Source organism: Manis pentadactyla, chromosome 15 (genome assembly GCF_030020395.1).
Source record: "Manis pentadactyla isolate mManPen7 chromosome 15, mManPen7.hap1, whole genome shotgun sequence".
Classification (NCBI taxonomy): Eukaryota; Metazoa; Chordata; class Mammalia; order Pholidota; family Manidae; genus Manis; species Manis pentadactyla.
In genome coordinates this window covers 4535046-4560583 of record NC_080033.1, presented here as the reverse complement: position 1 = coordinate 4560583, position 25538 = coordinate 4535046, and the positions used below count along the sequence as shown (strand labels likewise).

The 25538-nt window shown below is 44.1% G+C and overlaps 1 protein-coding gene and 2 long non-coding RNA genes across 4 annotated transcripts in view; 1 reads left to right on the top strand and 2 right to left on the bottom strand.

The window, feature by feature from the left end:
• The window catches only part of LOC130680917 (uncharacterized), a 477927-nt gene extending 466711 nt beyond the window's left edge, over positions 1–11216 (top strand). Inside the window, exons 2-3 of one of the 2 annotated variants that reach the window (XR_008993951.1) lie at positions 6394–6505; positions 7246–7839. This is a non-coding gene — a long non-coding RNA (uncharacterized LOC130680917). Of the gene's footprint in view, positions 1–6317; positions 6506–7245; positions 7840–10944 lie in introns of those variants that run through there. The other variant, XR_008993950.1, reaches the window with a different exon arrangement.
• Positions 1–25538, bottom strand: part of LOC130680903 (zinc finger protein 541-like) — a 507420-nt gene that overhangs the window by 468806 nt on the left and 13076 nt on the right. The window lies entirely within an intron of this gene.
• LOC130680920 (uncharacterized) lies at positions 10979–18119 on the bottom strand. The gene is made up of 4 exons (XR_008993954.1): positions 18046–18119; positions 17049–17354; positions 11629–11692; positions 10979–11037 (listed from the first exon to the last, which is right to left on the bottom strand). It is a non-coding gene; the product is annotated as an uncharacterized LOC130680920 (long non-coding RNA).

Sequence of the window (25538 nt, the reverse complement as noted above, 5' to 3'; positions counted from 1 at the left end):
CACCCGCTGGGGTGGGAAAAAACTCATAGTTCATGGGACATTGATAGAGAAATGAGGAGGGTTTTGCCTCCGTAATGAGGAATAATTAGCCTTAGACAAAAATGGTCCAATTTAAACAAATCCAAAACCAGTATCCAAAAGGAACAAGCTGTTTTCAAGTAACCATGTATCAGAACAAAGTTCAAGAATACTTACTAAGAATACAAAAATATTCAGCACTCAACAAGCTATAATTCACAATGCCAGGAATCCACTGAAAAATTACCAGGCATAGAAAGCAGGAAAATGTGACATATAATGGGAAAAAAATCAATCCATCAAAATCAACCCAGAATGGGCACAGATGTTAGAATTAGCAGGAAAGGGCACTAAAAGTCATTATAATTGTACATTATATGTTGAAAAAGTTAAGTAGAGACATGGGACACTAATGAGACCCAAAAAGAACTCCTAGATATTAAAATTACAATGTCTGAGATGAAAACTACACTGCAGATTAGATACTGCAGAAGAAAGGATTACTGAACTTAGACATATAGCAATAAAAATCATCCAAAATGAGACACACAGAGAAAAGAAGAATCAGTCGAAATGAAAAGAGCATCGGTGACTCCCGGACAACTGCAGGAAGCCCAGCACCCACTAAGTGGAGCCCCCAAAGGAGAAGGGGGGATGCAAGAAATGTTTGAAGAAACAAGACTGAATTTCCCCAAATGTAAGGAAAACTATAAACCCACAGATACAAGAAGCTCAACAAACTGCAAGCACAAGAAAGAAAAATGAAGAAAGCACACCAAAGCCCATCATAATAAAATTGCTCAAAGCCAGTGATAAAGGGAAATTCTGACAAATATCCAGCCAGAAAAAAAAAGACATGTTATATGGAGAGGACCAAAGACACAGAAATCTGGAGATTTCTTATGAAAAATAATAAAAGCCAGAAGAAAGCAAATTACCTCTTTAAATTACAGAGAAAAGACCTGTCAAGCTAGAATTCCACACTTAACAAAGATGTCTTTTAGAAATGAAGGCCAAATAAAGGTTCTTTTTTAGCTATACAGAAGCTGGAAAAATTCATTATTGGCAAATCTGCACTTTAAGAAATGTTAAATGACTTACATTTATTTCCTTCTGGAAAATGATACCAGATGGAAATATGCATCTACATAAAGGAATGCGGAGCAATGAAAATGTAAGTACATGGGTAACTATATAAGACATTTTATTATTTAAAGCTATCTACAAATAATTTACCATTTAAACAAAAATAACAACAATGTATAGTGGGGTTTACAACATATGTAAAATGAAATGCATAACAACAATTGTATAAAGGCCAGGAGGAGAAATGTAAGTACACTACTGGAAGGTTTTCATTCTGCACATGAAATGCTATCAAATCACTTGAAGGGAGACTGTGGTAAGTTAATGATGCATACTATTAACCCTAAAGCAACCATCAAAATAATAAAATACAGTTATAGCCAACAAGCTGACAAAGGAGATAAAACAGAATCCTACAATTTACTACATTAATTTTTTCTGCCAAAAGAAGGCAGAAAAAGTGGAAAGGGGAAACAAACAACAGATGGGACAAATAGAAAACAAATAGCAAGATGATGGACTTAAACCTAACCATTCAATAACAACATTAAGTGTGAATGTTCTAAACACCCTAATTTAAAAGGCTGAATAATAGGAAATAAAAAAGCAACACTGAACACATGTTATTTATAAGAACACACTTAGGCTGTAAAGGCTAAATAGTTTAAAAGTGAGATTAAAAAAATGATATAGCATGCTAGCACCCATTTTTAAGAAAGCTGGAGAGGTTGGATATACTAATATCAGAAAAAAGTAGATTTCAGAGCAAATAGTACTTCCAGAGATAAAGTAAATAATTTCATAATGATAAAAGGGTCAATTAATCAAGAAGACATAAGAATCCTAAAAGTTCATATGTCTACACCAGGGCTTCAAAATATATGAAGCAAAAAATTATAGAACTTTGGGGAAAAATAGACCCACAATTATAGGAAAACATTTTAATATCCCATTCTCAACAATTGCTGCAACAATTAGACAGTAAAGGGGTGGAAGACCTAAACCACACTCTGAGCCACAACGAACTCTCATTTACAGAGCTCCACTCACCCACAGCAGGTACACCTCCTTCAAGTGCACGAAGAACACTTACCAAGAGGTAGACCATGTTCTGGACTATAAAAGAGGGTCAATAAATTTAAAAGGATTCAAGTCATGCAAAGTATTTCTCTGGTCACAATGGCATTAATTGAAAAATCAGTTAACTGAAGAACTATGCAAATTCCTCAAATATGTGGAGACTAACACACTTCTAAATATTCATACTTCAAAAAATAAATCAAAAGGGAGATGAAAAAGTATTTTGAATTGAATAAAAATGAAAACCCAAAATAAGAAAACTTATCAAAGAAGTACTTTGAGGGAAACTTACAGCACTACAAACCCATGTTTGGGAGGAAGAAAGGTCTGAAATCAATGAGCTCAGCTTCCATTTTCAGAAACTAGTAAAAGAAGAGCAATTTAAACACAAAGCAAACAGAAGAAACTGCAGAATAAATTAACCAAATAGAGAAAAACCAGGAAGCCAAAACTGGTTTTTTGAGAAAATCAGTAAAATTGATAAGCCTTTAGTCAGATCAGAATAAAAAGATATATTACCGATACCAGGAATGAGAGAGGGGCTATCACTATAGTCTATAAATTCAAAAAGGAGAATATAAGAATATAATAAACAACTTTATGCTAATACATCAGACAACTTAGAAGAAATGTACAAAAGTCCTTGAAAGATAAAAACTACCAAGGTTCACTCAAAAGGACATTGATAACCTGAGTAGCCATATATCTATTAAATAAGTTGAATTTGCACTTCAAAACCTCCCCACAAAGAAAGCTGCAGGCCCAAATATTTACGGAAGGAAGAAGTAATCCAATTCTAAACAAACCCTTCCCCAAAAAAATTGAAGTGGAGGGAACACTTCTGAACTCATTCTACAAGGTCAGCGCTACCCCCATCCCAAAGCCAGACAAACACACCGCAGGAGAGACAGCTACAGGCCAGTACCCACCATGGACACGGGGGAAATTCCAGAGACAGTTTTAACAAATAGAATCCAACAATACATATAAGAAGAACCCATACATATACAGCCAACTGCTATCTGACATGGTACAAAGGCAGCTGAGTGCAGAAAATATGGCCTCTTCAACAAAAGGCACTGGAACAACTAAATATCCACAGGAAAAGATGGAACTGCAATCCATACCATGCCCTACATACAAAAACTAACCCCGAAAGGACCGTACATATAAATGTAAAGCCTAAAACTATAAAGCTTCTCAAAGAAGACATAGAGGAAAAGCTCTGTGACTTTGGGTTAGGCAAAGATTTCTTAGATACAACACCAAAATCATGGTCCATGAAAGAAAAATTAATCAATAGAATTTAATTAAAATTTAAAACTTTCTTCAAAAGACACTGTTAAAAGACTAAAAAGCTACAGATTGGGAGAAAATACTTGCAAAGCATATATCTGGATAAAAAACTTGTGCCCAGAACAAATAATGAACTTCTACAACTCAATAAAAACACAAACATCCCAGTGAAAACAAAGGCAAAGAAGCAAACAGACACCAAAGAAGGCTCACAGATAGCAAACAAGCACATGAAAAGCTGTTCAGCAACATTAGTCAGGGGGAAATGCAGTGAGATACCTCTGCATACCCATTAGAATGGCTACGATTTAAAAAAACCGACCATATCAAGTGCTGGAGATGTTGTGGAGCAACTGGAACTCTTGTACCTGCCGGTGGGAATGTGAAATGGAACAGCCCCTTTGCGTAAGTTTGGCACTTTCTTGAAAAGTTAAATATACACCTACCATGTGAGCCACTCATTCCTTTCCTAAGTATTTGCTGCCCTACCCCCCACCAACAGAACTTGTTCATGTAGAGATTTGAATGTGAATGTACACAGAAGCTTTATTTATAATTGCAGATAACTTGGAAACCACACAGATGTCCATCAATAGGTGAATGATTAAATGAACTGTGTTACGTCCACACAATGGAATACTCCGCAGCAAGAAAAAGGGTCCACACAATAAGATGGATGAACCTCAAAATAATGATGCTGAGTGTAAGAAGACACACAAGGCAGACAAGCAGTGCACATGCTGCAGGACAGATAGAAAACTCTGGAAAATGCAAACTAATTTAGAGTGACAGAAAGAAGATAAGGAGGTGATTAGGGAGGGACAGGGGTGGTAGGAAAAAGGAATTTACCAAGGGGAGGAGGAAACTTTTGGGGGTGATGAATGTGTTTATTATCTTGACTATGGTGATGGTTTTGCAGGTATAAATATGTCAAAACATGAAATAGTACATTTTTGTTATGTGCAGTTTTGTGTTTATCAAGTTAAAAGAACAAAAAACATCAGCAGACATGAAGTGTAGTATGATCGCATCCTTTTCTAAATACATGTGTATGTGCACGTAAGATCTGTACAGGGAAAGAAATGCCTGAGGTGCCCAGCCAAAGTCAGAGGTCATCATTCAGAAGTAGGACAACGGGGATGGGTGCGGAGGGCTTTGAGCACGTGATGGCATTCCTGTACTGTCTGGAATTGTTCACATCAGTGGCTTTTTTAAATTACCAACTGTTTACAGTGTGAACAGCGTGTCACCCCGATAGGCCCTCCAGCTCTAGCTCGGCTCAGCGGTGTGAGTCGAGGCCTTGTCTACACCAGCCCACACGTACACCTTACCGTCTTGTGTATCAAGTGGAAGTTCTTCTTATGAGCCTGGAATGCCTTATTAAACAGAATCTTCTCCTGGGAGGTCCAGACATCTGAACCTATCAGAGAAACAGGAGGGAGAAGGACAGTTCTGCGGCCGCAGCCGTGGCTGAAATGCAGCCTGCCCTTTTTAAAGCTGTCATTACCGAGTACCAAGTATGTGCCAAGAATTCTGTTTTGTCTCATACAATCCTTAGAAAAACCTCAGCAGGTTGGGATCAGTACTATCCCCACTTTACAGATGTAATATCAAGGCTTCCATTGGTTAACAGACTTGCCAACGGGAGGCAGCAACCCCCAGTTGCCTGACTCCCAGGCTGGGGTGCTCAGCCACTGCATCTGAGCCCGCCTTCACCTCTCCCTGGCCAGGGGATCCCTTTCCTGGCTGGGCACAGACGGTGAGGGAACCACTGGAAGGGGGAAGGGAGGACCCAGCCAGGAGAGACAGGCACCCCCTGAGGTCTCCTGGAGAGGAAAGGCCCTTCTGGAAAGGCAGGAGAAGGAGGGCCCCAAGAGAACACCCAGAGGCACAAGCAGAGCCTGCCGCCGAGACCGACTGGCTCCCGGGTACTAGCCGGGCACACCCACCCCCGCAGCCTCGCTCCAGTACCTGCGTAGTGATAGTTGGCAAGAGGGTGAGTCAGCGGCTTCTGGGGTCCTCCGTGTAACAGGGTCTCTAGGGCCACCTGGAGCAGGAAGGAAAGCAGGCTACTTTCTGAGGGAGGGAAGGTGAGGTGGAGGCCTGCCTTCATCCTTTCATCCACTTGAGAAACACTTACAGGCCCCCCTAAAGCCTCCTTCACTCCAGGGCTACTCAGAGCGTGGTGGGGCCGTGGACTGGCCGCGGCCTGCGAACTGCATGGGGACATACCGGCTCCGTCACTGTGCATACTGGGTGCAGCTGGGGTTTTTCTCATAGTAGGGTTTTCTTGACGAAGGAAGCAGTGTGCAGATTTATTCTTGTGCCAGCTCCTTCCTTCGTCAAGGACTGGCATTTGTAGGAGCCCTGCCTGTGCCACGCCCCACTTTATTTTCTTCATAGAACTAATCACTAACAACTTTTAAAGACAGATTTCCCTTTGACTGTCCTAAAATGAAAATGCAATCCCCACGGAGAAGGATTTTGTCTTGCTCAACAGTGTCAACCCGATCAGGACTGGCCATGGAACTTGCAGGGCCCAGAGCAAAATGAAAATGCAGACTTTTTGAAAATTTGTTAAGTTCAAAAATGGTGGAGGCAGAGCATTAGACCGAGGGGGGCCCCAAAGCCAGCCGTGCCCCAGGGCCACGACACTCATGAGGGCAAACACACATGTGCTGGTTACTCTGCTGAGCACCCACTATGTGGCAGCCACTACCTTGTAACTTGAGGAAAACTATAGTTGGCAATACTGACTCCTCGGGCCCTAACTCGGGTGACATGACCCCCCTTTCCACTACTCAGAGTTGCACTTTTATTTTCTAAACTTCAGGATTGTGAAGCAGGTCCTTGGAGGAAGCAGATATTTTTGTTGCATCAGGGGTTTTTGTACATGGGTTTTTAATAAAAAAGGTAAAGCTCCAATGATAAACCAGATCAGTGCAGGACCTGAGTCAGTCTACTGGGCTCCGCTCCCCCTGCCCCTGCGATCTCGGAGGAACCTGGTGCTCTGCTGCTGCCCAAGGTAAATAACTGACTAACTGGGCCCCATCTGCACACTTGCCCTACAACTGACAACGACATCAACCCCACAGCCACTGGGGAGAAGGATGGGTGGCCTTTCTTTAGTTTTCATGAGCCGCAAAGCCCGCAGATGGCACATTACATGAACCAGATCCCCAGCCTCACCAGGGCAGGGTCTTCCCAGGGACCCACCAATCCCGCCCCTGCCTCCAGCTCACCGGGACGTCACCCTGGGCCTCGTGCAGGCAGTGCAGAGCGAGCTCCAGGTTGGTGCCCCCTCCTGGCATCGCGCTGGACGCCATCTTGCAGAGCTCAGGGACTGTTCCCAGCAAACGTCCCCAGAAGAGTGTGAGAAAGGGGAGACACAGGGAGTCAGTGAATGCCGGGAGGAGACGTCCCCAAAAGCACACCGAGGGGCTCCTTGTCCCTGTCTCCCTCACAGCTCCCTGAAAAGCAGGCAAAGGGAAGGACAGGGAGGAAGGGCAGAAACCCTGTTCCTGGGACCTGCTCAGGATGACCTGGATAGTTACTGCATGAGAAGAATGGGGGGCGGCAGAAGTCCCGGTCCCACAGCCTGCTACCCCACCCAGGGATACTGCTTCTTGGTCCAGGTGAGAACTGGGAGGAGGAACTCCTTGGAGATGAGGGAAGCGGGGAACCATTGAGAATTTGGCCCCCATGTCTCAGCCACCTCTATCCTGTGTTTCTGGATTGCTCAACACATCGTCCGATGGCTTCCAGACCAGAGAAGCTCCATATTCACCGGTCTCGGCCGTAGGGCGCTCCTGGAGCTCCGGGATCTCGGCCTGAAACTCGCTTCCTATCCTGATGTGTCTGAAATGAGGCCACACACAAGACATACACATGTGACTAAGATGGGAAATAAGACGGAGATGTGTGACGTGCCCTGCTCTCAGGCCACAACCCTGCTCTCTGGAAACCTCTATCATCTCCCAGATGCATCTGGGGAGTATTTGTAACCCCTGACAGACATGGACAAGTGTTCTAGATACCGTCCAGCTACACCCCCTTTGTCCAATTTCCTTTTTCACCAGGCTTCTCCCTCAGGTGCCCCTCTAGGGGTCCAGGACAGGGGAGGTGTCTGCTGATGCCTGGCATGCTTCTACACCCATGGCCACATCCCTCTAGTCACATTCCATGGATACTCAAGTCTCACACGTGCCATCACCAATTTTACCTAGATCCCCAGGGGACTGGGCACTTGTCCCAGTGGGCCCAACTATGGGATGCTCAGATAGAAGGAATATTGTAGGAACTTCCCACATACACCCAGAGTAATCTACCACTTCTCTCCCACAGAGTAGCTAACCCCCCTGTGAGGAAGGAGCTCTGGGGGAACACAAGGAGGTCAAAAATATCCCCACGTTGGAAGGACCCCCAAGTTCTAAGTCTGTTCCAACTCACGGTCTAATGCTGGGCTTGGTGCCATCCTCGATTGCACAGATGCCAAAACAGTCATCCACTTGATCTAGAAAACACGCAACAGAAAGCTTCAAGAACACTGACTAGAAGTGACACAGGGGCCCCTTCTGCCTGCCTTTGTAGAGCAGCTGAAAGCAGGGTTTCCAAGATTGCAAGGCAGGGAGCTCCTTCAGAACACTAACAATAGAACTACCGTATGATACAGCAATCCTACTTGTGGGTACTGACCCAGGAGGACAGAAATCAGGCTCGCAAAGAGACACCTGCACTCCCATGGTCACTGCAACGAGATTCACAATTGCTAAGATGTGGAAACAACGAAGATGTCCATCGACATATGAATGGGAAAAGATTACGTGATTTATACATACAATGGAATCCTATTTAGCCTTAAAAAGAAATTTTGCAATATGCAACAACAGGGATGAAGCCCTTGAGGACATTAAATGAAATAAGCCAGACACAGAAAGAGAAATACTGCATGAATGCACTTAGACATATAGTATCTAAAATACTCAAATTCATATAACCAAAGGGTGGAATGGTGGTGGCCAGGGGTAAGGGTAGTGAGAAATGGGGAGTTACTAAGCAATGAATGTAAAGTCTCAGTTAAGCAAGAGGAATAAAGTATAGAGATCTGCGGTACGGCACTGCCAACAATACTATACTGCACTTAAAACATTTGTTACACGGTAGGTATTATGTTAACTCTTTTCTTCTCAACAAAAACTCTTAAAAAGATCATGTGGAAGAGGATGACGACTTCTGAAAAGACAAAGAGTAAAACAACAAATAAACTGGTAAAAATTATTTTAAAAGCACTTAAAGTCTCTAAAAGTTATCCTAAAGGTATACACCATTTTAAGAAATATTCATTCAGCACAAAAGAGTAAATATCGGTAAGAATAGTGAGTTTGTGGCACCTGAGCCATGACTTGCTCCCTTACCTACCAACCCCATGCACTGTGTATCAGAAGCTCTACTTGGAGGGCTCTACTCCAGGGAGGTGCAGCCAGGGACACAGGGGGTCCCTCTCCTCCCAGCTCTCATGCCTAAAGAGCTAAAGGAAGGTACAATGAAAAATGCTCAGCAAAGAGAGAATACAATTAAGAGGTAGAAATTGTTTTTTTTTCCAAAACAAAGGGAAATCTTGGAGTTAACGACAATAACCAAAATGTAGATTTGAGCTGGCGGAGGTAACCAGCAGCCAACTTAAAGCTAGATCCATGGAGATTATGGATTTTGAAGAACAGAGAGAAAAATAAATGAATGAAGGAAAACGAAGAGCCACAGAGAAATGTGGGGCATCAATAAGTGCAGCAACACGTGCAATGGGAATACAAGGAGGAGTGGAGAAAGGAACAGAAAAATATTTAAAGTATTTAATGGCAGAAAATGCACAAAATGTGACAAAAAAAACAATACATACATCCAAGAAACTTATAAACTCCAAGTAGCATAAATACAAAAAGCTCTCCATCTGGGCACATCTTAGGCAAAATACTGAAAGCCAAAGATAAAAAGCTTGAAAACAAAAAGAGAATAATAACATGATATACATGTACACTCCAGTAAGATTAACAGCTGACTTCTCATCGGACGTGACAGCAGTTGGAAGGCAGTGGGACAACATGATCTCATTGCTGGAAGTAAAAACTCAACCAAGAATCTTATATCCAGCAAATTACCTTTCAAAAATGAAGGTGGAAAAAGACATCCTTAGGTAAATAAAAACTGAGGAAACTTGTTGCTTGCAGACATATCTTACAAGGAACATTAAAGGGAGAGAATTATTCAGCCATGAAAGGAAATGAAGTTCTGATATACACAACATGGGTGAAACCCTAAGTTTTCATGCTAACTGGAAGAAAACACAAAGAAGCACACATTGTATGATTCCCACTTATATGAAATGTCCAGAAGAGCCGAGCCTACAGGACAGAAAGTAGATTTGTGGTTACCTACAGCTGGGGACAGAGTCGGGAGGGGAGGGACAAGAGTGACTGCTGAGTACAGGGCTCCCTTGGGCATGATGAAAATATCCAAAAATTGATGGTAGCAACGGTTGCACACACAGCTCTGAAAAACCAACTAACACTGTATAGTTTATTTTAAGGGGATGAATTGTATGACATGTGAATTACACCTCCACAATGAAAATAAATGCTACAGGAAGTTCTTCAGACTAAAAGAGAAAATGACATGAGATAGTAATCTGAATCCAAACAAAGAAACAAAAAACACTGGTAAATGTACTTATATAAGTAATTATAAAAGTCAGTCTAAATGCATACTTTTTCTCTTTTCTTAATTGAACTAAAAAGTAATTGCATAAAACACTACTGTTATAGGCCTGTAATTTATAAACATATATACGACAACAACAGCACAACAAAGGGGAGATGCATTGGAGTAAAGAAATAGCACTGCATACAGTAACTCAAATCCACGGGAATAAATGAAGAGATGAGAAACGGTAACGAAAAATGTTATATAACAAACTGTATAAATAATGCTTACATTCCCTTATTCTCTCAGCTTTTGTTACATAAAACAAAATTGTATAATATAAGAATCGATGTTTTGCAGGGTTTATAAACACACACACTCACATACACATACATATATAAAGTACATATATGAATAATAAGAGCACGAGGGTTCGGAGAAATAGAGCTGTATAGGAGTAATGTTTCCGTATTTCACTGTAAGTGACGGGAAGGACAGGGAGGAAGGGCAGAAACCCTGCTCCTGGGACCTGCTCAGGATGACCTGGATGGTTACTGCATGAGAAGAATGGGGTGGGGTGGAGACGTCCTGGTCCCACAGCCTGCTACCCCACCCAGGGATACTGCTTCTTGGTCCAGGTGAGAACTGGGAGGAGGAACTCCTTGGAGATGAGGGAAGGGGGGAGCCCTTGGGAATTTGGCCACCATGTCTCAGCCACCTCTATCCGGTGTTTCTGGATTGCTAATCGCATCGTCCGATGGCTTCCAGACCAGAGATGCTCCATGTTCAATGGTCTCGGCTGTAGGGCGCTCCTGGAGCTCCGGGATCTCGGCCTGAAACTTGTTTCCTCTCCTGATGCGTCTGAAATGAGGCCACACACGAGACATACACATGTGACTAAGATGGGAAATAAGATGGAGATGTGTGACGTGCCCTGCTCTCAGGCCACAACCCTGTTCTGTGGAAACGTCTGTCATCTCCCAGATGCATCTGCTGAGTATTCGTCACCCCGGACAGACATGGACAAGTGTTCTAGATACCGTCCAGCTACACTCCCTTCCTCCAATTTTCTTTACCACCAGGCTTCTCCCTCAGGTTCCCCTCTAGGGGTCCAGGACAGGGGAGGTGTATGCTGATGCCTGGCATGCTTCTACACCCATGGCCACATCCCTCTAGTCACATTCCATGGATACTCAAGCCTCACATGTGCCTTCACCAGTTCTACCTATGTCCCCAGGGTCCTGGGCATTTGTCCCCGTGGGCCCAACTATGGGATGCCAAGAAAGAAGGAACATTGGAGGAACATCCCCCATACACCCAGAGAAATCTACCACTTCTCTCCCAGAGAGAAGCTAACACCCCTGTAAGGAAGGAGCTCTGGGGGAACACAAGGTAGGTAATAATATCCCCACTTTGGTAGGACCCCCAGGTTCTAAGTCTGTTCAAACTCACATTCGAACGTGGGGCTTGGTGTCATCCTTGATGACATGGCTGCCAGAAGAGTCATCCACTTGATCTAGAAAACACGCAACAGAAAGCTTCAAGAACACCGACTGGAAGGGATGCAGGGGCCCCTTATACCTGTTTTTGTAGAGCAGCTGAACGTAGAGTTCACAAGCTTGCAAGGTCGGGAGCTCCCTCAGAACACGAACAGTAGAACTACCGTATGATCCAGCAACCCCACTTGTCGGTATTGACCCAAAATGATCGAAATCAGCCTCTCAAAGACACACCTGCACTCCAATGTTCACTGCAACGTGATTCACAATAGCTAAGATGTGGAAACTCCCAAGATGCCCATCGACACATGAATGGGTAAAGAATATGTGGTTTATACATACAATGGAATCCTATTTAGCCTTGAAAAAAGGAAATTTTGTTATATGAAACAACATGGATGAACCCCCTGAGAACATTAAGTGAAATAAGCCAGTCACAGAAAGAGAAATACTGCATGAATGCACTTAACATGTAGTATGTAAAATAGTCAAATCCATATAACCAAAGGGTGGAATGGTGGTGGCCAGGTTTAGGGTTGTGGGAAATGGGGAGTTACTAACCAACGAATGTAAAGTCTCAAATAAGCAACATGAATAAAGTCTAGAGATCTGCTGTACGGCACTGCCAACAATACTACATTGAACACTTAAAAGATTTGTTAGAGGGTAGGTCTTATGTTCACTCTTCTTGTCACAACAAAAATTGTTAAAAAGATCATGTGGAAGAGGACTAGGACTTCTAGAAAGACAAATTGTAAAACAACAAAGTAACCGGTAAAAATTATTTTTAAAGCAGTTAAAGTCTCCAGAAGTTATCCTGAAGGTATACAGCATTTTAAGAAATATTCATTCAGGACAACTGAGTAAATGTCGGTAAGAATAGTGGGTTTGTGGCACCTGAGCCATGACTTGCTCCCTTACCTACCAACCCCATGCACTGTGTATCAGAAGCTCTACTTGGAGGGCGCTACTCCAGGGAGGGGCAGCCAGGGACACAGGGGTCCCTCTCCTCCCAGCTCTCATGCCTAAAGAGCTAAAGGAAGGTACAATGAGAAATGCTCAGCAAAGAGAGAATACTATTAAGAAGTAGAAATTGTTTAAAAAAAAAAAAAGAACCAAATGGAAATTTTTGAGTTAAGAAAGGACAATAAGCAAAATGTAGATTTGAGCTGGCAGAAGAAACCAGCAGCCGACTTAAAGCGAGATCCATGGAGATGATGGATTTTGAAGAACAGAGAGAAAAGTGAAGGAAAATGAAGAGCCACAGAGAAATGTGGGGCATCAATAAGTGCAGCAACATGTGTAATGGGAATACAAGGAGGAATGGAGAAAGGAACAGGAAAATATTTAAAGTATTTCATGGTGGAAAATGCCCAAAATGTGATGAAAAAACAATACATACATCCAAGAAACTCTATAAACTCCAAGTAGGATAAACAAAAGAGCTCTCCATATGGCACATCATAGTCAAAATACTGAAAGCCAAAGAGAAGGACTTTGAAAGCAAAAAGAGAAAAATAACATGATATAGATGTACACCCCAGTAAGATTAACAGCTGACTTCTCATCGGACATGATAGCAGTTGGAAGGCAGTGGGACAACATGATCTCATTGCTGGATGTAAAAACTGTCAACCAAGAATCTTATATCCAGCAAATTACCTTTCAAAAATGAAGGTGAAAAAAGACATCCTTAGGTCAATAAAAACCAAGGAAATTTGTTACTTGCAGACCTGTCTTATAAGGAACATTAAAGGTAGAGTATTATTCAGCCATGCATGAAAAGAAATGAAGTTCTGATATACACAACATGGATGAAACCCTAAGTTTTTATGCTAACTGAAAGAAGATACAAAGAAGCACAGATCGTATGATTTCCACTTACATGAATTGTCCAGAAGAGCCGAGCCTACAGGACAGAAAGTAGATTCGTGGTTACCTACGGCTGGGGACAGGGTCGGGAGGGGAGGGACAACAGCGAATGCTGAGCACAGGGCTTCCTTGGGACATGATGAAAATATCTGGAAATTGATGGTAACAACAGTTGCACAGCTCTGACAATGTACCAACCACTGCTCTATTGTATACTTTAAAGGGATGAATTGTATGACATGTGAATTACACCTCCACAATGAAAATAAATACTACAGGAAGTTTCAGACTGAAAGAAAAAAAATACATTAGATAGTAACCTGAATCCAAACAAATACAAAACACTGGTAAATGTACTTATGTAGGTAATTATAAAAGGCAGTATAATTGCATATTTTTTCTTTTCTTGACTTAAAAAGTAAATTCATGAAACATTAGTGTTATAGGCCTGTAATTTATAAACATATATATGACAACAACAGCACAACAGAGGGGAGATGCATTGGAGTAGAGAAATAACACTCCATACAGTAACTCCAATCCACAGAAATAAATAAATGAAGAGATGAGAAATGGTAACTAAAAATGTTACATAACAAATTGTATAAATAATGCTTGCTTTCCTTTATTCTCTCAGTTTTTGTTACATAATACAAAATAGTATAATGTAAGAACTAAACAATGTATTGCTGGATTTGTATGTATATACACACACACATATAGAAAATGAAATATATATATAAAGTACATATATACATATTAAGAGAAAAAGGGTTAGGAGAAATAGAGCTGTATAGGAGTAATGTTTCTATATTTCACTGTAAGTTATTATATATCTGAACAGATTCTGATAACGTTAAGATGTAGTTTTAAGTCCTAGAGCAACCACTAAGGAATGATTAAGAAAAAAATGAAAAACTAAAGGAATTAAAATGTTACAATAGAAAACACTTAATATAAAAGAAAGCCAGAATACAGGAACAGGAGGAGAAAAAGGCAAGGTACATACAATCAAAAGCATAATGGCAAATGTAAACCTCCCTATAACAATGTAACATTAAGTGACACTGGATTGAATAAACCAATCAAAATGCAGAGCTCATCAGATTAGATAAAAAATGTATGATCCAACTAATATAATCTATAGGAGACATGGTTTATTTTAAAAAACATAAGCAGGTTGAAAATACAAGTACAGAAAAAATATACCAAGTAAACAACCATAAAAGAGACAGAATGGTACTAATGTTAGGCTAATTAGGCTTTAAGAAAAAAACTAGAGATAATGATAAAATTATTGCAGTGATGATAAAGAACATTGTAGTCACTTCATGGAAAAAACAATCACACCATCAGGAAGATATGACAATTATAAGCATATATGCACCTAAAAACATAGTCCAAAAATACATGAAGCAGAAACTGACAAAACTGAGTATGAAATAAACAATTCAAAACAATAGTTGGAGATTTCAGTACTTGCAGTAATGGATAGGACAACCATACAGAATAAAACAAGACATAGGAACATTTTTGGTGCCTTCCACCCAACATCAGTAGAATATATTCTTATGCACACATAGGACATTCTTCAGGACAGAACATATTCTAGCCATAAAACATGTCTCAATACATTTAAAAGGAACAACTTAATACAAAGCATGTTCTCTGACTACAAAACAATTGCATTATTAATCAATAAAAGGAGACAATTTGGAAAATTCACAAATATGTGGAAATAAAACAACACACTCCTCAATAATCAGTGTATTTAAGAAGAAATCAAAAGATAAATTAGGGAATACTTTGAGATAAATGGAAAGAAGAATATAACATACTAAAACTTATGGAATGTGGCTAAAGCAATGCTCTGAGGGAACTTACAGTTGTAACTGTCTGTATTAAAAAATAAGAAAAATCTAAAATCACTATGGTCAGTGGATTTTCCACAAAGGTGCCACACCTGCTCAATGGGGGGAAGAATAATCTCTTTAACAAACGGTGCTGGAACAACTGATATCCCCACACAAAGGAATGAATTTAGACTCCAACCTCACATAATATATAAAAGTTAACTTAAAATCGATCAAAGACCTAAATGTAAGAGTTAAAATTACAAAACTCTTTGAAGAGAAAGGAGTAAAAGTCAGCATAATTGCATATTTCTTCTCTTTTCTTAACTGACTTAAAAAAAGCAATTGTGACTTTTAGTCAGGCAAAACTGCAGATACAACACCAAAAGCACAAGTGACAAAAAATAAAAACTCTTGTACCGCAAATACCATAAATAAAATGAAAAGATAAGACACGAAACAGGAGAGAATTTCCAAATCATATATCTAATAAGGGGCTTGCATCCACAATATGTAAGGAGCTCTTACAACTCAGGAATACAAAGATAATAACTCAATTTTAAAAAGGGGCAAAGGATCTGAATAGACATTTCTTCTGAGAAAATACACAAATGGACAATAAGCACATCGGAAGATATCAACATCATTACCATAGGAGAAATGCACATCAAAACCACAATAAGATATTTTATGCCCACTAGGGAAGTTATAATTTATAAAGAATCACTGGCAAGGATGTGGAAAATTGGAACTTGCATGCAATGTGCATCGAAATTTATTAACATGGCTCAGCCATTTTGGAAAACAGTCTGGCACTAAACCATTAAACATAGTTACCCTATGACCCAGCAATTCCACTCCTAGGCATAAACTCAAGAGAAATGAAAGCCTTTGTCCAACAAAAACTTGTATGTGAATGTTCGTAACAGCATTATTCATGATAATTAAAAGATGGAAACAACCCAAATACTCATCAGGTATAAATGGTTAAATTTTGTGTATCCACACAATGGAATATTATTCAGCCATAAAAAGGACTGAAGCACTGTATATGTTGTAACATGGATGAACTTTGAAAACATTATGCTAAATGAATAAACTAAATGCCAAATGCCACATACTGTATGATTCCAATTACATGCAATGTCCAGAGTAGATGCATCCATGATGATTAGAGATGATCAGTGGTTGCCCAGGGCTGGGGAGATGGGGGCTGTGGGGGGGGTGTGACTGCAAATGTACAGTGCTGCTTCTGGGGTGATGAAATTGCTCTAAAATTACATGGTGCGATGGATGCACAAGTCTATGAATTTACTAAAAAACACTGTATTTTAAATAGGTGTTCATATGGTATGTGAATTATGTACCAATAAAGCTGCTAACAAAATTATTCAAGAGGACAGACAGAAGGGTGGTCAGGCTAAATGGCTTCCATATTTTCCTTCTGCCTGTAAAATTCTCAGCACCTAGAAGGCTGCTGGTTCCACATCATCCTGGGATACCTCTGAGCAGCCATGGGACCCCCAGGCTGGACACAGCCGAAGGCCAGAGAGAACCCCTGGATCAAATGCTACATGTTGAGTTGCATCTGGCCCATAGCAGGCCTGCCATGTGATGGTCAGAGATGACATGCCTGAGCCTCACTCACCAAGCTTGCTGCTGATGACTTTGTCAGAATCATCCTGAGTGGACATGGAACAGTGTTTAAATACAGCCCAGACCCCTCCCGGATGGGGCTCAGCAGCAGGGGCAGCATACTGGGAGACCACTGGAACAGTCCCTGCATGGAGTGGTCCACCAGGAGCACCGGAAACCACAGGCAGCTCTGGTGGCCTCCTTCGGGGCCCGGCTCCCCAAAGGCATAAGGAGCGGGAGGCAGGAACGATGCCTTGGGCCGCAGGCACTTTCTCCACTTTCTGGGCTGGCTACTCTCCTCGCTGTCTCTGTCTTTTCCCTGGAGAAGAGAATTCAAAGCCACAGGGGGTGACTTGAGGCCACGTGTGCACAGTTCAGTCTTTAAGGGGGCACGCGTATAGGCAAGGGCATTGCCCATGGAGCCAGAGGGAAATGTAACACCCAACACCCTGGTCCGAGCCGGCCTCAACAAGGGGGCCGAGCGGGACCACCATGCCCGAGCCAGACCCCAGACTCTCGGCATGGATGTATGATGCGGGAAGCTTCCTCATGTGCACACACCCCCAAGGAGAGGCGCTGATACAAAGGGTTTCGGAGATGTATGAGGCCAGCGTCAACTTGTTAAAATGACTGGCACATAGAGATGGGGCCGGAGATGCAGTGCAACAGCACCACAAGATGAAAAATGACCGCAGCTCCATGATATGGACAAGGGGATCTATGAACCCTGTCGCCTGGCCTGGAGGGGGCTTCTCCAGGTGGGACCCTTCAGTCCAGGCGGCAATGGCTGATCCCACGAACTTACATCTCTTACCCACCTCCACACAATCTCCCCTCTTTCTACCAGTCTTACTGCTCCTCATCCTCCAGGTCTCAGCTCTGACCCCCTCCAGAAAGTCCTCCTTGACCTCCTCAGGCGGGGTCTCTGGGGTCCCCTCAGTCCCTCTGCTCCTCCTCCCAGCCCAGCCCAGTCTGAGTCCTCACTGTCTGACATGGGTCCATCTACTCACCTGGACTGGCAGACCCAGGACGCCAGGCTGGGGCTGTCCCTGTTACCATGGTGTCCTCGGCACTGCCCCCACAGGGCTGGCATGGAAGGTGGATGAATTAACGCGCAAGTCAAGCTGTTCTGGAGAGATTTTTTGTGGCGCTTGGTTTGGGCTCTGCCCATGGCTTCCACTGGCAGGTTGTGCAGGAAGCAGTGGAAAGGAAGTGGACCGACCAGTACCCACCCTGGCGGTGCTCCCCGGGGGCTGGCTCACTGGGCCCACAGGCTCTGACGCAGGCGTCCCCAGAGGAGCTGTGCTCATGCAGTCGAGGGTTTCCAGGCTCCTGGGGGGCTCTGTGCCTCCACCTCCGGCCTCAGCGCCTGTCTCAGAGGCTTGAAAAACTCCATGCCGGACACCCAAACACCGACAGAGAAGAGATGGCAGCCTACGAGGAACCATAGGCAGGCGGCAGAGGGGACACTCCAGGCTCAAGCGCCAGCCTGCCCCCCGGAGCAGCGCAGCCTGACTCCTGGTCCCTGCCCAGGCTTCCCCAGGAGGACGCCTCCATCCTGAGACAATGACACCCAGCCACTGACTCCCTCCCCCAAAGCCTGTGAGCACCCTGCGAACACAGAACCTACTGCACGCGCACCTTCACCTGTTGGTCCTGCTTCCTTTGAGGTGACAGCCACTTGTCACTGTGAAAACAAATATGGCTGGTCAGCCCTTTCTCTGTATAAAACATCTGGATGCAATTCTTGCAGACATACCTGCTCCTTGGCTCTGCCCAATCTGCAGGGCCTCCATTTTGCTGGTTGCTATGTACAGACACGGCAGGAGGGAAGAATGGGAGAAGGGGACTCCACCCGTTTTTTTCTTTTTTTGCTTTTAAGTCTGATCCACTGACAACTCTTGATGAATCCCCAGAAATGGAGACAATACCCCATTCCTTCATGGCCTGGCATGTACCTCTTCAGGGCTGAAGCATCCAGAGCTCACTCGCCCAAGGCCAGCACATAAAAGCTCCCAGAGGACTCCCGAGGGGTTGAGCCCCAAGGCCCAGCAGGGAGAGGCTTCTGAACTTACCATCTGCCTGCTGCCATGCTCTCCTCCTTCACTGGATCGGGGAGCCGGTAGGTATTTCCATCCTGAATATGAAAATACACTTGAGCCAACATATCAAAAATGAGGCATATGCAAGGACTAAAACTACAAAGTGCCAAGAAGAAAACACAGGTGTGACTCCGTGACCTTGGATTAGGCAATGCTTTCTTGGATGACACAGAAAAAGAACAAACTGGACTTATCAAAACTTAAAACTTCCCTGCATCAAGGGACACCATCAAGAAAGTAAGATCCCACAGAATGGGAGAAAGTCATTACACATTATACATCTCATAAGGGCCTTGTATGTACAATACATAAAGAACTCTTACAGCTCAACAAAACTCAAATAACCCAGTTCAAAAGTGCACAAAGGATATGAACAGACACCAAACCGAAGACATGAATGGCCAATAAGCACATGAAAAGGTGCTCAGCACCACCAGCCGTTAGAGCCTCGTGAGTCAGACCATGATGAGGCAGCACCTCACACCCACTAGAATGGCTATGGTTTAAAAAAAATTGGACAATAGCAAGTGCTGATGAGGCTGTGGAGAAATCGAAGCCCTCATCCCCCGAGGATGGGGATGTGAAATGGCGCAACTGCTTTGGAAAAGCCTGGCAGCTTCTCAGATGGTTAAACACAGAGCTACCCCATGAACTAATAATTCCACTCCTAGGTAATTTCCGAGAGAAATGAAAATGTATGTCCCCACAAAAACTTGTACAAATGCTCACAGAAGCACTATTCACGATGGCCAAGTGGAAACAACCCAAATGGTGATCAACTGATGAATAAATAAACAAAATGTGATGTATCCACACAATGGAGTATTACTCAGCCATAAAAAGGAGAGAAGCCTGGCATATGCTACAACATGAACTTTGAAAACATTATGCTGAGTGGAAGAAGGCAGACATGAAAGGCCACGGTGTATGATCTCAATTATATGAGATGTCCAGAGTAGGCAAATCCTTAGAGACAGAGGTAGATTCATAGTGCCAGGGGTTGGGAGGTTATAGGGAGACCTGGGGGGACAACTAAGGGTGTGGGGTTAATTTCTGGGGTGATGAAAATGTTCTGGAAAAAGTGGTAATGGTGCACAACCTTCTTGAGTATACTAAAAGTCACCAGATGGTGTGACTTAAAATGGTTAGATGGCACACGAATATTAAAGCTGTTTAAAAAAAAAAAAAGGATGCAGCTTTCGGGTGCTAGACCTGAGCACGTCGCAAAGAGAAGCGGCTGACCGCTTGGCGCCCAGGTCCTCGTGGCCACCACCTGGGAAGGAACCAGGCTAATGCTGCACAAGTGCTGACACATGTGGGCACCCTTGCCCCACAGCCAGAGATGGCATCTCATGCAGGAATACTGAGGGGGAAGGAACCTTTATATCCTCTGGAGAATTTGAGGGGCAAACCCAGAAGGAAGAGAAGGGCAAGAGGAAAACAAGCAGAAAAAACTCAGTGAGGAAAGGTGACACGGGGCGTCCCAGCAATTCTGCAAAGCCTTCATCCTGGCTTTTCTGTGGGGGAGGTTGGTGGGGGGCCACGATCTCTCTGAACCTTCACTTCCCCTCTGTAAAACTGCCTCTGAATATGCACAGGCTCTAAGTAAAATGCCTGGACAACTCAAATTCGGAAACAAGTGATGAGTGAGACTCTCATCTCACAGCATAAAGTCAGGTACCTGGATCCTGTTGGATATCGTCAGCTTGGGCTTTGAGTCCTGTGGGGGGTCCACCGAAGGCCCAGCCTCCTGCCAGCTCTCCAGGGTGGGCAGTTGCTGGGGTGGCCGCTCCAACTCAGCTGGGTGTGGAACACCATCCTCTGCTACCCTGGAGTGAATGGCTGTGAACCCAGTGGCAGGCTCCTTCCACAGGGGATGACACTCCTCGGGAACATCAGTGCCCAGGGTCCCTGGGGCCGCTGGGGTGCAGGGGTAGGGCCCCAGTGAGGGTGGGGAGGGACAGGCTGTGTTTTTCCCTTCCCCGTCATCTGAGGGCCCGGCCAGGACTGGGCCGAGAGAAGAGATCTCCTGGTGGACCATGCTGCTTACAATAGAGCGCAGGGGCTCTCGGTTGGGCAAAAGGGGGCCTGAGGACCTGGCTTCTGGAGGCATCAGGGACCGCAGGCCATCCGCAGCAGGCTGGCCGGCCACCTCGTGGGCAGGAGAGGAGTCCCCACAGGCTTCTTCCTCAAGGGGGGCCTCCTTCAGGACGCACAAGCCGTGCTGGACCTCGTAGTGCTGGCGCAGGGAGCGATCATCACAGTAGCTCTTGCTGCAGCCCTGCTCCCTGCACGCAGAGGGCTTGGTCTTCTGGTGGGTGAGCATGTGCCTAGTCCTGGAGTCACACGAGAAGGGAGTCAGAGGTCACTGGGGCTCAGCCGCCCACTGCAGGGTCCCGAGCCTGACTCCCCCCACAGTGCTCCCAAGGGGCAGTGGAGCTCAGAACCACAGTTCAGAACCTGCACTCAGCCCCCGGCTACAAATCATCTGGAGGTGCCCCTCTCCCTCACCGTTAAGCAAACCCCGTATCTGAGAGAAAAATCAACAGAAGCCAGGCCAGAGTTCCCCAGAATGGGTTCCCAAGGAACACCAGCCCTCCCGAGTGGCTCCCCGAGGACGTGGGCTCAGCTGGCAAGTAAGTTCTGACAAAACACTGTTTGCTTCTTGGAGGTTCACGGGAGCAAATTTAAAAGCCACATAGCAGGTAGATAGATAGAGGGTCATCTGCTTAACCTGCCATGTCTCTGAAACATAGTTGCCCACAGAACTGTTTTTTGAAATAGCCCCTCTTTGCGCCCTTAAGAACCAAAGTTTTACAGAATACATTTGAGGAGAAGCTAATTTTGGGAGGATCCTGCCTTTATCAAAGGAGTCCTTCCCCTACCATAGAATTCCTATAAGGAGACAGCTGCCTAAAAACCCCCACAGGAAAAAATACAATTTACAGATGCGCAACCAGAACTTTCTAGAAAACAGCCAAATGTGCCTCCTATAATATAAATGAATACAAATATGTACAATGATTATGTCATACTCATATCTACATTAGTAACTATAAACAGATGAGAAAATCACCCTCTGCACTCCAAGCAGCCCTAGTCTGGATAGTCCTAATAATACTGCACACGGGACGTGTCTGATAAATGACAAAGCCCTTCCCTGAAGGTCAGCCCCGGCCTCCATCAGAGGAGAGTGGGAGAGACCCATTCTCCAGCTCCCCTGTTAACTGGTCTGTGACATGAGCAAATCGCGGCCTTTCCCTGGGAGGGGGCTTGGCGAGAGGATGAGTCGGAAGGTGGGTCAGTCAAAGCCCTGTGGGAAGGCCAGGACCATATAAAATGCAATGGACTCTAGCTCCATCCATGTTGTTGCAAATGGTACGGATAAGGGGGTGGCGGGGGAAGAAAGGGGGCATTACGATTAGCATGTATAATGTGGAGGGGCATGGGGAGTGCTGTACAGCACAGAGAAGACAAGTAGTCATTCTACAGCATCTTACTATGCTGATGGACAGTGACTGTAATGGGGTTTGTGGGGGGGACTTGGTGAAGGGGGTAGCCTAGGAAACAATGTTCTTCATGTAATTGTAGATTAATGATAACAACAACAAAAAAGCAATGGACTGTTGTCTCCCACTTGCCAGTCTCTTGGTTTGAGAAAGTCTGTCTGTCCTTCCTCACTAGCAGGAAAAGCTTATCATTTACCAGACATTAAGAACAAAAGGAATTCTGCTTCAGACTCTTTAAATGGGTTTTCTTTTTAAAATCAAGAGTTAAAAATAATAATAATAAGGAGTTAAAAAAGACAAGAGTCTCTCATGCCCTGTGGAGTCCAGGTACATGTTCCTCATATAAACACGGGCTGGTTCTCCGCAGGCAACTACCACTGTCTCCAAATATTTCTCTATAAAGTTAACCCGATTCCCTCCATGACAACATTGCCTCGGGAGGTCCCATCTGCAAATCAAGGCAGTGATTTTCTCATTGGTAGACTTTGGGGGCTTGGAAGAGTGACCTCTTCAGGGCAGTGCCAGACCTGTCCCCAGACACAGAGTTCTCGTCTAAGCACGGGTCACAGGCACCCAACACCGACAGGGTGTGTGGGGCTCATCTGGGAGTTGATGAGAATGACTTAGGAACATGCCCCCCCACGCCAGGCCCTTGCACAGACGTTGGTGACCAGACTCCTACATACAGGTGGTCCTTGCGCTTAAAGGCCTTGCTGCAGATTCCGCAAACGTGTTTCCGTTCCTGGCTGTGCGTGAGGTAGTGCTTGCTCCGAGAGCTGGCGCGGCTGAACACCTTCCCGCAGACGCTGCAATCCAGAAGCAGCTTCTGAGGCGAAGTGTGATGCTGCTCTTCTTTCCCTGCGCTCCCGGAGGTGGCCCTGCCTCCTTCGTCAGCCTCTTTAGGGACCTGAAACTTGCCCAGCCTCAGGTCTAAACAAACAGAAGGAGAAAGCCCACGTTAGAGACACCTGGGGACATCCAAGAGCACGGCTGAAGCGCTCCCCGACTCTTAGAACCACAGCAGACGCGGGAAGAGAGGCCCGGAAACCCTTTCTCCATCTCCAGCACCTTTACCCACAGAGAAAACAAGGCCTAGACTGGGGAGTGGGGAGAGTAAGGACCCTGGCCAGGCCACACTGCAGGACGGCGCCCAGTCAGAGGCCACACTCAGGACAGTTGTGGCCTGGAAGGCTTCTAAAGACTAGGGTGCTGTGGCGGCAGGGGCTTTATGACACCATTTATCTGGAACTATGCACAGGTGGGATCCAAGAATCCAACAGGCCAGCTTGTGGGGAGTGGAGGGGGTTCAGCTTTAGGAGCCAGAGCGCTCAGCCTCTGAGCCTGAGACCCAGCGGAGAGACCCAGCAGGAAGGAGCCTGGGCTGGGCCTCCAGGCCTGGTCTCTCGTCCCAATCTGCCTCTGGCCACTGACTCCTCCTGTTACTTAACCTGCCTGATCTACATTCTCTTCATATGAGAAATCACTGTCCCCAGTGGTCAAATGATTCCAACAGTTTAAATGAGGAAAAACAGGACTCCTTCCGGGGCAAGTCCCAGCCTTGCTGAGTTACTTTTAAAATGCTCATTAAAGCAATTTAATTAAACTAGAAAACAAAATTTTGTTTCAAAAAATTAGCAAGGACCCTGACAAAGAGGCAAATGAGTCGCTGGCCCAGAAAGCCACTTGACCTTCCCAGGAGGCAGTGTTATAAGCACTCTCAAACTGTGTACATTCTCTGATGGACAAACCCACTGGTAGGAATATGTTCAAAGAACTAATCCAAAAGAAAACACATATGTAAGAAGTTGTTCACAGAAACACTGTAACAGTCTAACCAGCAAGAATATGGTCAACCAAGACAATGGAATAATCATTACAACGATAACTGAATATTCTACCTTTATATATGAAAGCAAATATACTAAGGTTTAAAATTTTCAAATAGAAATGTCCACTTAATTTCTGCAAAACCATGTCTTTCTGAGTGACTTCACCCATATTTTAAAAAATCTATGTGTGGGAGCCAGGGTGGGGATTATTCTTGTTACTCTTCTTCATTTTCTAGGTTTTCTTAAATAAATATGCATTACTTTTCTAACTTAAAAATTAAAATTAATCTAAGTATATGCATTTATGAATTTAAGTTATGTATTAAAAAAACAAAGAGTTAAAAGTTAATGTTCAGTGGATTTTTTTAACAAGGTTAAAAAAATGCAATTTAAAATGAATGTGGAAATGTTGAACTAGGTTAATCATTGTAACATTTTTCAGTGGGGTGCATGGATCCGTATGAAAATCTGGTGAAAGCTACAGTTTTTCTGGCCAGCAAAATGCACACATGTGCACACGCTTTTTTTTTTTGTATCATCAATCTAAAATTACATGAGGAACATTATGTTTACTAGGCTCCCCCCTTCACCAAGTCCCCCCCACAACCCCCATTACAGTCACTGTCCACCAGCGTACTAAGATCCTGTAGAATCACTACTTATCTTCTCTGACATGTGCACACGTTTTAACACTGGCATTTTCACGTTAATTTCTGTGGACGGGGTTGAGAACCCCAATTACTGTATCCACAGGCCCGTATCCACGGATGTCCCGATTCTAGGAATTTATATTTAGCCACTGTTTCAACACGGGGGCACTGCACCTTGCGTGGAGTGGGGGCCTCAGATGTTTTTCATTTTAGCAAGTCTTCAGGGGGCTTCGTGAGCCGCTTATCCCAACCAGCAGTAATGTCTGGTTTGCAGGGCCACTCCAGATGTGGCTTTCCACGCACGTGGTGTGACTCTCACTTGATCAACCCACCTAAGCATCTTACCTAAGGATATCATGAAGAGGGCTAAAACAAAAACTGAATTTATCTTGTGTGGGAAGCCTGAAGGCAAA